This window comes from Arachis ipaensis, chromosome B04 (assembly GCF_000816755.2).
Source record: "Arachis ipaensis cultivar K30076 chromosome B04, Araip1.1, whole genome shotgun sequence".
Lineage (NCBI taxonomy): Eukaryota > Viridiplantae > Streptophyta > Magnoliopsida > Fabales > Fabaceae > Arachis > Arachis ipaensis.
The window spans coordinates 97,912,516-97,925,629 of NC_029788.2; the positions used below are offsets into that span (position 1 = coordinate 97,912,516).

Sequence of the window (13,114 nt, forward strand, 5' to 3'; positions counted from 1 at the left end):
AGGAAGTTATCATGGCGTTTCTTTGGCCATAAAATCAACTTGTGAAGATTGTTTCTTCTGGCGACTGTTTTGACTGTATCTAGTATTTTGTTTCAGATGCTTGTACATAGATATTTACTAAATGACTAGTCTCCTTATGAAAATGATTCATCACACCCATCCTTGAATAGCAGCACCACCAAAGAGGCAATACTTTAGCAGGTTCGCTTCAGCCTTCCTTATTCTGTTATTTTACTTAATTCATCAAATAAAGTAGTCCAATAAGTCGCATTTGAGTTTGAGAGAGCAGAAACCTGCTGAATAGTTCAATTTCTAGGAATAAAAGGGAGGACAAGCTTGTTGATGCAACAAAAAATACAAGATTTTTACCCCCTCTTGGTGTTCCTTCTTATAAGCAGGTAGAAATTGGTGGGACCTTGAACCTACCACTTTTTTTATAAAGTCATCAATAAGTTGATGCATATATATTTCTCAGAGATACATACAGTTGTTGCCACCTCATTAGGCTCTTGTGTATGCAAAGAAAGAGATTGATAATACCCCTTTGGTTAATGAAGATCCTGATCTCTATGCCTCTTGAGGGTGAAGATGTAGTTTCGCAAATGAAGATGTAGTTTCTTGTACAGTAAAGAACATATATGAAGTTGCATCGTATATAATATGTATATTTAGTGTCCATAAATCAAGATTTGTTTTCAATATGTTAGAAAACATTGCTTGTGAGCCGTATATATGCCTTGTCCTTTATACATATATAATATGTGAGCCGTATATCTATGTTACTTGTGATATTGTTTGTTTTATGGATTCAGAGGCATTACTTGTGATATTGTTCATATGAAGTTGATAGCAAAAAATCAGTAGATGGTTTGACTAAATCATTCTCTAATGTTGTATGTGAATTTTCACTATGCCCTAATCTCTCAAGTATGCTACTAGTGTCTATAGGTTGGAATGTTGGACAATGTAAACGATAAATTTAGTTATGATCAAGATGTTTTGCCTTGTTGCCTTGGACACAAAATTCTCACCGTTTCACTTAATAATGAATTGAATCCATACCATACCATCTTAAAATTATAATAAAGTTTGATTTTTATTTGGTAATTGAGTAATTGGCATGCCAAATTTTAAATATCATTGCACCTTACAATTAAAGCCTAAGAAGCTTAATATTTTGTCTATTCTATACTTGTTTTATTTTTAGTTGTTACATCTATTATCATATAAAAAATACTTTAATTCCTATAACAATTCCTATCTAAATATAGTTACAAAACATATAACAAAAATTAAATTACATTAGAATTTATTTATTTTCTCGTGATATTAAAATCAGAAAATACAACATAAATATATGTATCAATATTAATATGTTTGGTATATTATTTTTACTAATTTATTTTAAATGAATATATTAAAAATTAGAATTTCATGTTAAAAGAATTTAAATTTTGTTATACATGAGCTTTTAAAAACATAGTAAACATGCAAGCTTTTAAAGATAACAAAAACAAAGAGTGCAAAATAGTCCAAGTTTACAAAGCTCCATTGATAGGCCCACCAAAACCCTCTTTCCTGAATCAATCAAATGGGTCGCGAACCCCAACCATATGAACGGATCACTATGTATAACAGAGTCCAACATTAGTAATCGTTACACCGTTCTATGGAAACTAACGTGGCTTCTTCTGTTTCTATTTCTGCTAATGTCAACCAAGCTCTGCTACATGTTCAGTGAGCCCTGCAAACTGCTCCCTGAGGACTAGCATGTTACCACGTGTCATCCTGGTATTCAACCACAGAAAATCGGTATGAAGAGCATCTGTACGCTATAAAAATCCAAGGATTATTATGTATATGTAACTTATGCGAATATTAATCGATCCAAAAAGAGATTTATATTTGGCCAAGTTATGTATACATATTAATAATATTTGAATAATAGAAAATATTATTTAATTGTTACATAAAGAAACTAGTAACAATTTGGATTAGTATACCCATCTATTTTATAAAGATTTGGTTTTGAAATAAATTGATTGAACATTATGCTGCCAAATTAGCCTCTTTTGTGAAAATTAATTTATTCAAAACATTAAGAATATGATGATATGTAATTCATCCGAATATTGGTCAGCCCAAAGGAAAGTCTATATTTGGCCGAATTACATACACATATTGATAGTAAATACATGTTTGGGTATAACTAATTAAGAATAAAGTAATACTTATTATTTATGCGAACAATAATCGGCCCAAAGGAAGTTTATTGTTTGGCCAAATAATAAGCATTGCATACTTCTGTTTATTTTCTATTAATTATGCGGTCAATAATCGGCCCAAAGGAAGGTTATTATTTGGCCAATTAATAGAAAATATATGCGGTAATAAATAGGTTGTGAAGTTTAAGTTTCCATGTGTGCATTAAGTCGGTTCAAAGAAAGGCTTAATGTGTGATAGGAATTTCGACAATATTTGATTACTGCAATGAGAGTATCACTTACAATTAATTTTTCTATCCAAAGATTGAAAATTAATGTTGTGCTAGATATCTCAATATGGATTTTTACCCGTTAATTAACTAATATTTACTACATGTTCTTTTTGTTCTAATCCAGAAACTATGGCTTTAGCTACCAATGTTTCTGCGCAAATTAGCAGTATTCCTATGCTGAATGGTTCAAACTTTAAATTTTGGAAGGATACCGTGGAGATTGTCCTCGGTTGTATGGATCTAGATATAGCTCTTCGAGAGGAGAAACTCACTTCCATTCCGGAAAACCTCAATGAGGTTAAAATAGAGAAGTGGGAGAGATCCAATCGAATGAGCATTATGATCATGAAACGCTCAATTCCTGAGGCGTTTCGGGGCTCAATTACTGAGGATAAAGATGCCAAAAAGTTCCTGAAAGATGTTGAAAAATTCTTTACTAAGAATGAAAAGGCGGAGGCAAGTAGCCTTTTGAGCAAACTTGTCTCCATGAGGTATAAAGGTAAAGGGAACATAAGGGAGTACATTATGGAAATGTCTCATCTTGCTTCAAAATTGAAAGCACTAAAGTTAGAGTTGTCTGAAGATTTACTCGTACATTTCATTTTGATTTCCCTTCCTGCACACTTTGGGCAATTCAAAGTGAGTTATAACACTTTGAAGGACACTTGGTCCTTAAATGAGCTTATATCTCACTGTGTGCAAGAAGAAGAGAGGCTACAGCAAGATAAGACTGTAAGTGCTCACATGGCTTCATCTTCTCAGTATAAAAGAAAGCATGATACTACTGTGGATGTGCCTTCTCAGCAGAAAAAGGCTAAGAAACAAGATCAAGTTTCAACTTGTTTCTTCTGTAAGAAGGTGGGACACATGAAGAATGATTGTACCAAATATGCCACATGGCGTGTAAAGAATGGTATAATTCTTACTTTCATTTGTTCTGAGGCTAGTTTAAGTTATGCACCTGTTGATACTTGGTGGGTAGATTCTGCTGCTACTACTCATGTCAGGGTTGCCTGTGGAGCTGACCGCCAAGTGATGTTGAAAGATACATCTATGTGGTAGATGGTAATATAGTTGCAGTCGAAGCTATAGGAACCTTTAGATTATGTTCCACGAGTGGATTTTACTTGGATTTATTAGAGATATTTTTTGTATCGTCATTTAGACGAAATTTAGTTTCTGTTTCTCGTTTGGACAAATCAGGTTATTTTTGTTTGTTCGGAGACAATAAAGTCAGTCTCTTTTATAATTTGAATAATATTTGCTCTGGTCATTTGGTGGATAATCTATATAGGCTTGACTTAAATTCCTATAATAATGAAATACCGCAAACAGGTACAAAACGAAAACTAAATGAGAATTCGGCATCATTATGGCACAAACGCCTAGGTCACATCTCTAAACAGAGAATTCAGAGGCTCGTATCGGATGGAATTCTTGGACCCCTAAATTTGGCGGACTTTGAAGTCTGTATTGAGTGCATAAAGGGGAAAAGGACAAACAAAAGGAAATTAGGTGCCGAGAGAGCTAAAGATGTCTTAGAACTAATACATACCGATATATGTGGCACATTCCCTACTGTCTCTTGGAATGGACAACGTTACTTTATTACGTTCATAGATGATTACTCTCGTTATGGGTATCTATATTTAATTCATGAAAAGTCCCAAGCCTTGGATGTTTTCAAGTCTTTCAAAGCTGAAGTTGAACTTCAACTTGGAAAGAAAATTAAAGCTGTCAAATCTGATCGTAGTGGTGAATACTACGGAAGATATGATGGTTCAGGTGAGCAACGTCCCGGGCCTTTTGCTCTTTTCCTAGAGGAGTGTGGTATTGTTCCTCAATACACCATGCTAGGCAAACCTAGCATGAATGGTGTTGCAGAGCGAAGGAACCGAACTCTCAAGGACATGGTGAGAAGTATGATTAGTCATTCTTCCTTGCCTGAATCACTCTGGGAAGAAGCCTTAAAGATCGCAGTATACATCCTTAATAGGGTGCCAAGCAAAGCAGTTAACAAAACCCCATATGAAATTTGGACTGGAAAAAGGCCCAGTATAAAGCATCTGCATATTTGGGGATGTCCAGTTGAGGCGCGACTTTATAGGCCGCATGAAAGAAAATTGGACTCAAGGACAATTAGTTGCTACTTTGTTGGTTACGCTGAGCGCTAATGGGGTACAAGTTTTATAATCCTGCATCAAGGTCTATTTTGAAACAGGAAATGCGAGATTTCTTGAGGATGTTGAGTTTGGGGGGAAGGAAATATTAGGAATGTTGCTTTTGATGAGGATTCTGTAACTGACAATGATCAGGTCCTTGTGCCTATTGTTGTTCAAGATACAGTTATAGTACAAGAGCAAAATGAGAATCCTACTGTAGATCCAGTTACAGTACAAGAGAACAAGAGAAAAATGAGAATATTATTGTTGCTCGAGATACTGCTACAGTACAAGAAAATGATGAGAATCCTCATCAACCCCAACCCATACAGCAAGCTCAACAACCTCAAGAAGTGTCATTAAAGAGATCCAATAGAAAAAGGAGAAAATCCATCTATAGTCTCAAACAAGCTTCCCGTTAATGGTATCACAAGTTTAATTAAGTCACTACCTCATGGTTTTGAGGTAAATATTATATATGAGTGTGTATACCGCAAGTTCAGTGGGAGTAAATACATTTTTTTGGTCTTACATGTTGATGACATTCTACTTACCAGTAGCAATATAGGCTTGTTGCGTAAAACTAAGAAATTTCTATCGAACAAATTCGAAATGAAAGGTCTTGGTGATGCCTCTTTTGTATTAGGAATTGAGATACTAAGATATCGCTCTCAAGGTATTCTTGGATTATCACAAAAGAACTATATCGAAAAGATTTTAAGTAGATATGGCATAAAAATTTGTAGACCAATGGACACACCTGTAGCTAAAGGAGACAAGTTTAGTCTCAAGCAATGCCCCAAAATGATTTTGAGAAGACAACAATGTATGATAAACCGTATACATCAGCACTAGGGAATTTAATGTATGCTCAAGTTTGCACACATCCCGATATATCATTTATAGTGGGAGTGTTGGGTAAATACTTGAGCAATCTGGGCATGGATCATTGGATAGCTGTTAAACGCGTAATGCATTATTTAAAGAGAACAAAGAATTACATGCTTACTTATCGGAGATCAGAAAATTTGGAGATCATTAGGTACTCTGATTCCGATTTCATGGCATATGGTTGCAAAAATTTGTCACTGAGCTTCATATAGTAGATGACATTGAAAGGTCGTTAAAGATATTCTGTGACAATAAGTCAGCAGTACTATACTCCAACAACAGTAAGAGCTTGACAAAATCGAAGCATACAGATATCAAGTTCTTAGTTGTTAAGGAGAAAGTTTAAGAAAAAACAGATTTCCATAGGACATATAAGAACAGAGTATATGCTAGCAGACTCATTAACCAAGGAATTGATCCCTAAAGTCTTTCAAGAGCACACTGCTCAGATGGGTGTCAATATTTGTGATGCTTTGGTTTAGTGGGTGTTTATTTTATACTATATGTCCTATGACAGATAATTGAATTATTTTTCTGCAGAATTAAGTTGATGGTTTATTTCATGTTATGTGAAATGTTCATTTAGCAATATTTGTATTGTGTTTGATCTCAATAAAGTTGGACCAGCTGGAAATAGACATGCATGAGATCACTTGGCATGTAATTTCCATATTACTCATCCAAATTTGATCTATGTCGTTAAGTATATTAGGATGGTGATTGGCGTGGTTTAGTCACGGCATTTAATGTGATAAAAGCTGCGGTAGTTCTATATCTAATGTATGAGACGGACCAGATTGTTAAAGTAATGAGAGAAATAGCATTCAAATGCGCGCATAAAGTTTATAAAGATGTAATTATGTCAAGAAATAATATATGTATAGCTCAAGCGGGAGATTGTTAGGAAATTATTTGATTTTCTAACTTATTTGTGAGCAATACATATATTAATTATAATCACAAATTATGCTATTTCAAATTAAATGACTTATATAATGATGATCTCATTTATTATTTTAAATGCTAATTGAATAAGTCATTATTACTTTTAATTTGGAATTAAATGAGAATAAAACCGGATATTATCTTTTGTTCCTTATATAATTATCTTTTTGGATTTTAGATATATTATCTTTTGGGCTTTAGATACTATTTTATTTGGGCTTAAGGGTTTAATAGGTGTCATGCTCAAATATAAATAGACCTTCAGGGTTTCGGTCCCAATATATGCCAAAGTCGCCTTTGTTACTTTTTCCCCATTAAAAGAATTGCAGTTCAGCCTCCTGGGAATACAGAAGGCTTTGGTTGAGGAAGATCGAAAGAACCACAAGATCAAAACTCTTCTAATCGTAGAATTTATGTTTATGAATTCAGGTACGCTTTCGCATTATGATATAATATATTTTTGATGATTTAATATGGATGATCTGGGTTATTAAAATTAATTTATTCCAGACAATTATTACTACTATATTCTTGTAATGAATAAAATAACAGCCCTGATTCACGTTACACCTTTGTTTATAACTTTAAAGCAAGATCAATATATTCGTGACATAAAAGTTGTAAGGAATTCTACTTATTATGCCCCACAACTATGATAGCAGTCGTTCTTTAAACTAGCAAGAATATTTCTAGATTATCTTTAATTCTATCCTATATGTTATACCGTACATATATATACCTAATTATCACAATTACATTCTCTTATTAAAACTAATCATTCTATGATGACCGAATGAAAACTAGTACTAATACTAATTAATAGTAATCTTTTGTAATTAAAAATTATAAACAATTCTCGATAAGATAGTTTAATTTAATTTACTCTCTCTCTCTCTCTCACACACACACTCTTATAATAATTAAAAGAATGGAATAATTATTCAAAATTTGTGTAATGAAAATGGGTGAGAAAGAGGACCCATTTGAGAGGCACCAGTGGAACATACTCCGAGTTTTGGTCTTCATGGGAATGGCTTTAATGCCGTCAATGTCCAGCTTCTAATAATTGTTTTCCCCCCACTAATTAGCACCAAACCTTAAAAAATGGATTAGTGAAAAACATGGCAGTAATAAACTATTTGCAGCTTTGACCAATTATACAGAAAACTTCTCATTGGACACAAGTTATAATAAACTAAACTAGTCTTATTTCTACCTACCAAAACCATGTGTTTACATTTGCTTTTAGTAATTTACAACCATCATAGAATTTCTCATAATTAATTGTCTCAAATTTTAATCTTCAAGTGAAAGAAAATCTTTTTCGAGGATTAATATTTCTCTTGCATCTACCCTTATATTTTAGTCTAATATTTGTCAAATTTTCCCTACTAAAAATGTTAGTCCCTAACATTCTCCAATAAAAATTAAGGATGCGGTTAGAATTCGTTTGAGCTGTATATATAACCAGCGGATAAATGTAGAGTTAGGGTTCTTCTAATTAACTATACTTTTGTTATTGAAAGAGATCTTTGATGTTCCAAATTAATTGAAACCCAAATCTCTCGATAAATATTAAAAAAAACAAGCTGACAAATCCCTGCCTGAACGGGGGAAGGCAGTGGTTAGATTTCAAATTTTCATTTATCTATAACAAAATTTTTCCATTTAATTAATTAATCAAACAATAACAGTAGTAGCTTTCATTTGGGCAGAAATTATTTTTAATATAAAAAAGTAGTGCTATTTTTGTAGAATATTGATATTTAGGATGTTTTATATAAGTGTGGATTTTCAAAGTTTCCTTCACAGAATATGCAGGGAGCGTGTTGCTGTCTCTGCATAAAAAATTCTTCGCAGCTTTTTACAAATTCGTCGCAGCTTTGGACACGTGGCGGGCATTATCAGAGCAATACACAGGAAACGTGTTGACATCTTTTTAGAGATTCTGCATAAATGCTTCGCAACTTTTGCTAGAGATTCCTTGCCTTTTTCTTCACGTGGCGGCCATGCAATAACACGCAGGCACGCACTACAAGAAAAATGTTAAATATCGTCTGGTTTACCATCGGATTTAGCGTTGTAGAGTAGCGGCGTCTTTACCGACAAATTTACCGGCAGTTTAGGCGTCAAATTCATCATGTTAAAATATTACCGGTGGATAGATTCCCATTTTCGACGGTAAATTCACCAGCAATAATTGTAGGAAAAATAGGCACGACATTTAGGGTCGGATCTATCGCGAAAAATTCCGATGGTAAATCCACTTAGTGGAATGCTGCGTTTTGGTAACCCACAATACATTACTGTCGAATTTATCTGCCGGTAAATCCGACGATAATTGTGCTCTAAATTCGAATCGCGAACCCTCTTCCCCTCATTTGAATTTCTCTCTCGCTCTCTAACCCTCTCACCTCCCACTCTCTCTGACCCTCTCATTCTCCAGCAGCCCCCTTCTCTCCGGAAGCCCCTCCGACGCCAACAACCCTTTCTTTAATTTTGCCGTTATTCGTCATTTTTGCCATCACCGTTGCTGCTGTTGGATTTTGCCGCTGCTGTTGCCGCCCTCTTCTTCTTGGCACTGGTGCTCTTCTTCAAGTAATGCTTTTGGACTTCTTTTTTTCTAAAATAGGAATTAGGTTTAATTTTTTATTATAATTTTGGTTCTGATTTATTATTATAATTTTATGTTCGTTATTTTAATTTGGTTCTTATTTGCTATTATAATTTCTTTTCTGATTTGTTATTATAATTTTGTATCTGTTATTTGGTTCTAATTTGTTCAGATTCTAATTAAAACATATTTTGAGGTGTTGTTGATTAAGTTATTGGTTTGATGATGAACACATTAAAATACCTAAGTAGTTAGAAACTTAACTAATTAGTTAACTAATTAAGTTATTTTGGATATATGATGTGGCTGTTTTTAAGTTTTAATTTATGATTGCAATTTGTTGGATTTGTGAAAACTGTAAAGGTGGATAATATCCAACTCTAGAGGAAGTTAAGCCAAAATTGTTTTCAAATAATATAAATGAACATAGGATTTGTGTTGTATTTGATGATTTATGTGATTTAAAGTGTCTATAAATTTTAAGTATTTTATATGTAAATTGTTTTAGTTAGTCAGTTTAATTTAGTTACACTCAATTTATGATGAGTAAAAATCTTTAAGAGTAAAATTATAAAAAAATAAATTTATTTAGAATGAAAGTAATGTGATTAAGTGTTACTTAGATGTGACTAAAAAATAATTGAATAACTATGTACCGTAAAAGATTGATATTATTGAAGGATAAAATTAAAATTTATTTCTATGTATTATTTTTGTCCCCAACGTTTTCATCCTACTTAAGTCCCTAACGTTTTAAAATCGTCTCAATTTTGTCCCACCGTCAGTTCTGTAAACAGATCCCTAACAGCAGGACAATATTGATTCAATTTTGAAACGTTAGGGACTTAAATAGGAAAATTTAAACGTTAGAGACAACTTGGGACTTACCCTAAACATTGAAAACAAAAACGATACTTTACCCCAATTTGTGTTTTAATTATGTGTTGTAGGTGGATTTATTGCCCACGAAACAAAGCGTGGACATTGAAGAGCACAACGACTTTTAGGCAGAAAATAGACTACATGGAAGAGATCAGTACAGGTATTAATTTACGATATTACTTATATAATTTTCTAATAATATGTTGCAGTTTGTCTAGCGGCCGTACGAAGGACTGATCATACCCATCAATCTACATAGACATCTTGAAGTGTGTTACACACTAGCGCTATTACTATTATTCGATTGTGTCGAATGACACTTTGCAAACCCAAAAATATGCTAGTACAGGTATGCACAACCCGCCCTTAAGCCTAAAAGAGTTATCGATGTGGATTAGCATTGCTATAATTATCCCCATGTTGTCTCTTCTAACAACATGCCTTTATAAATTACTAAGAGAAAAGTACCACGCATCAAAGATCTTTCACTCTATGATGGTGGTAAAAGTAATCGACACAATGTTTTGATTCCCATTTTGTGCAACTGCAACCAAAAGGGTACTTTTGTATTTTTCGTAAAGGTGTGTACCGTCAATCTGAACCAACGGCTTGCAATGCTAAAAAGATCTAATGCATGGATTGAACTCCCAAATACCCGATGAAATATCTTGACACTATCCATCTCTTCACACCTGTTATACAGGGGTCGTGTTTCTATTTGGACAATTGAGCTAGGCATCTTTTGAGCCATTACCGAGAACCACAATGGCAAAAACTTCGTAAGATTCTTTTCAACCATAAAAAATTTTGGCTATCGACTTCTATTTTGTCAACCAAGCCTTTCGATAATTAATGGTATAGTTGAACATTGACTGAACTTCCGCAAATATAGATTTCACCCTTATGGATGGATCGAATTCAACCAATGGCCTTATAACCTCTAGATCCCTGTCTGAGTCCAACTCTGAGTGATCGTGTGAAATTGTTCTCATGTAGTACGTGTGCCTCCCATTGTATCTCCGTATCTCCCAACAATCTTTCTTCCGTATCAAGCTGGCTTGGATAAGCCAATTGCACCCATGACCATACGTCTTACATTTAGCATAGAACGTCTACGGCTCGGACTCATAAACACTTTAATCGACTCCTTTAGAGATAGTATAAATTTGAATTGCCGCAACGACCAACTTTTTAGAACTATATTCTATTCCAATTCGAAACTCCTCGTCCTTAGGATCAGAGCACCAATAGAAAAAATAAATTGTCACTCATCGATCCATCCAAAATACAAATTAAGAAAAACGTATTGCTTACTTCTCATGTACCTAGCTATGTTCGCATATTTGAAAAATTCAGGTGCATGCATGCGCGCTAAGATCCAAGCTAATCATAAAAGGTAGACGGTCCATGGGTTGACTGACTGTGGGTGCAACCACTACATTTTTCATGACTGCCTCACCTCCCCCATCACCATCCTCGTCCTTATCACCGGCTTAGTCGGAAGCTTTGAAGTCCTCTTCGCTATCACTATTTATTCCTTCGTATACTTCAACTCTGTCATCTTTCATGTCCGAGTCATGTTGGATTCTATCTGCAATTATATGTTCAAACTCAACATACAACTCAATCTTTGATTGTTGCACCTGAGTCTGCTGGTGAATATGAAACATACGCTAAATATTTGCTTTGCAAATGATCAGCATAATATCAAACTATATTAGACCACCAAATACGATAATGGGACTCCTGTTTAGAATATTACTCACCCTTTTTAAAATATTACTCTCTATGCTTTGATAGAGACCATACTGTAGTTCCGCGAACGTCATAGTGCATGGAACCACAAACGAAAATAGATTCTCACACGCAAAACTCATTCCCTCATGTGTATTTTGTATATACTGTTGTAGTACACCACTATATTTGTATTACCCTCTATCACACCAACAATACACTAAAACACCTCTCTTGCAATGAAGTAAAATGGTAACGAATTTTGTTTTTTATAAACAGAACACCCAACATACAGGCCACGTGTTGAAATAGTATCAAATCACCACGTGACGTGTATTCAACACGTACTTTACATGTTAACTGACTGTTCACCACGTGTGCAATATGCTGTTTGTGTGTTGGCTTTAAACTAAATACGTGTCCAACACATTTTTTACGTGCTAACTCAACACACTCCCTATATGTTAGGCCTGCTCTATTTATAGTGTCTCACCTGTAATGACACTAAAATATCCATTTTCAGCTAAGACACTATTTTCATATAGAAAAAAATTAGCCATCATTTGGGCATAATATGGTGGGATGGCTCTATCTGATCTTTATTCTATCGGGCATAATTGTAACAAATGAATGTTGTATAGCTATTAACTGGGGATTAAAATCTGTGCAAGACATCAACTCACACTCTAATGAGTAATAACTCACCCAAAAAGAAAAAAGAAAAACGTATAAGACTATGTATAACTTATTTTTGTCCTTTTTCACGAGTCATAATAATAAAATTTTCTTATCTAAAGCACAAGGCACAAGTGGCTTGCCCTTGCCATAATAACAAGGTGTAGCTTATAGCACTAACTTGTCTAAATGATAACCTAAGAGACAAAATGTTTAGGAATCTCAAAAGTCAAAACAAGCTAAGCAAGGAATGCATAAAATTGGAACTTACATTAGATCGAGCTCGAGAATAATATACACTTTCAGAAATTTTTTGAGTGAATACCCCATCCGGCCCCTGACAATTATCTCGAAAGGACAACGAGGCCCCCAAGAAAAAAAAACACCCAATCCGAATCCTGATAAATTTTTTTTGGGACAGATTAGCCCCTGTGCCAAAAAAAATAACATTTATTTTTTTTTGGCACAGGGGCCTCGTTGTCCTTTCGAAGTAATTGTCAGGGGCCGGGTTGGGTTTATTTTTTTTGTCAGGGGCCGAATTGGAGTTTTTTTTTTGTCAGGGACCTCGTTGTCTTTCGAGGTAATTGTCAGGGGCTGATTTGGGTTTTTCTCTTTTATTTTTTTCAACAAAATTCCATCACATTAATATTGAAATACACACTTCTATAAATATAAGAATATACTATTAATTGACCGTTGAGAGAACCTTATCCT

General features: G+C 34.2%; 1 long non-coding RNA gene across 1 annotated transcript in view; it reads left to right on the forward strand.

Annotated features, from left to right (window-relative positions):
* The window catches only part of LOC110271145, a 22,412-nt gene continuing 9,540 nt past the window's right edge, over nt 243-13,114 (forward strand). The window contains exons 1-3 of the long non-coding RNA XR_002361403.1: nt 243-255; nt 815-823; nt 10,988-10,990. This is a non-coding gene — a long non-coding RNA (uncharacterized LOC110271145). The remainder of the gene's footprint in view (nt 256-814; nt 824-10,987; nt 10,991-13,114) is intronic.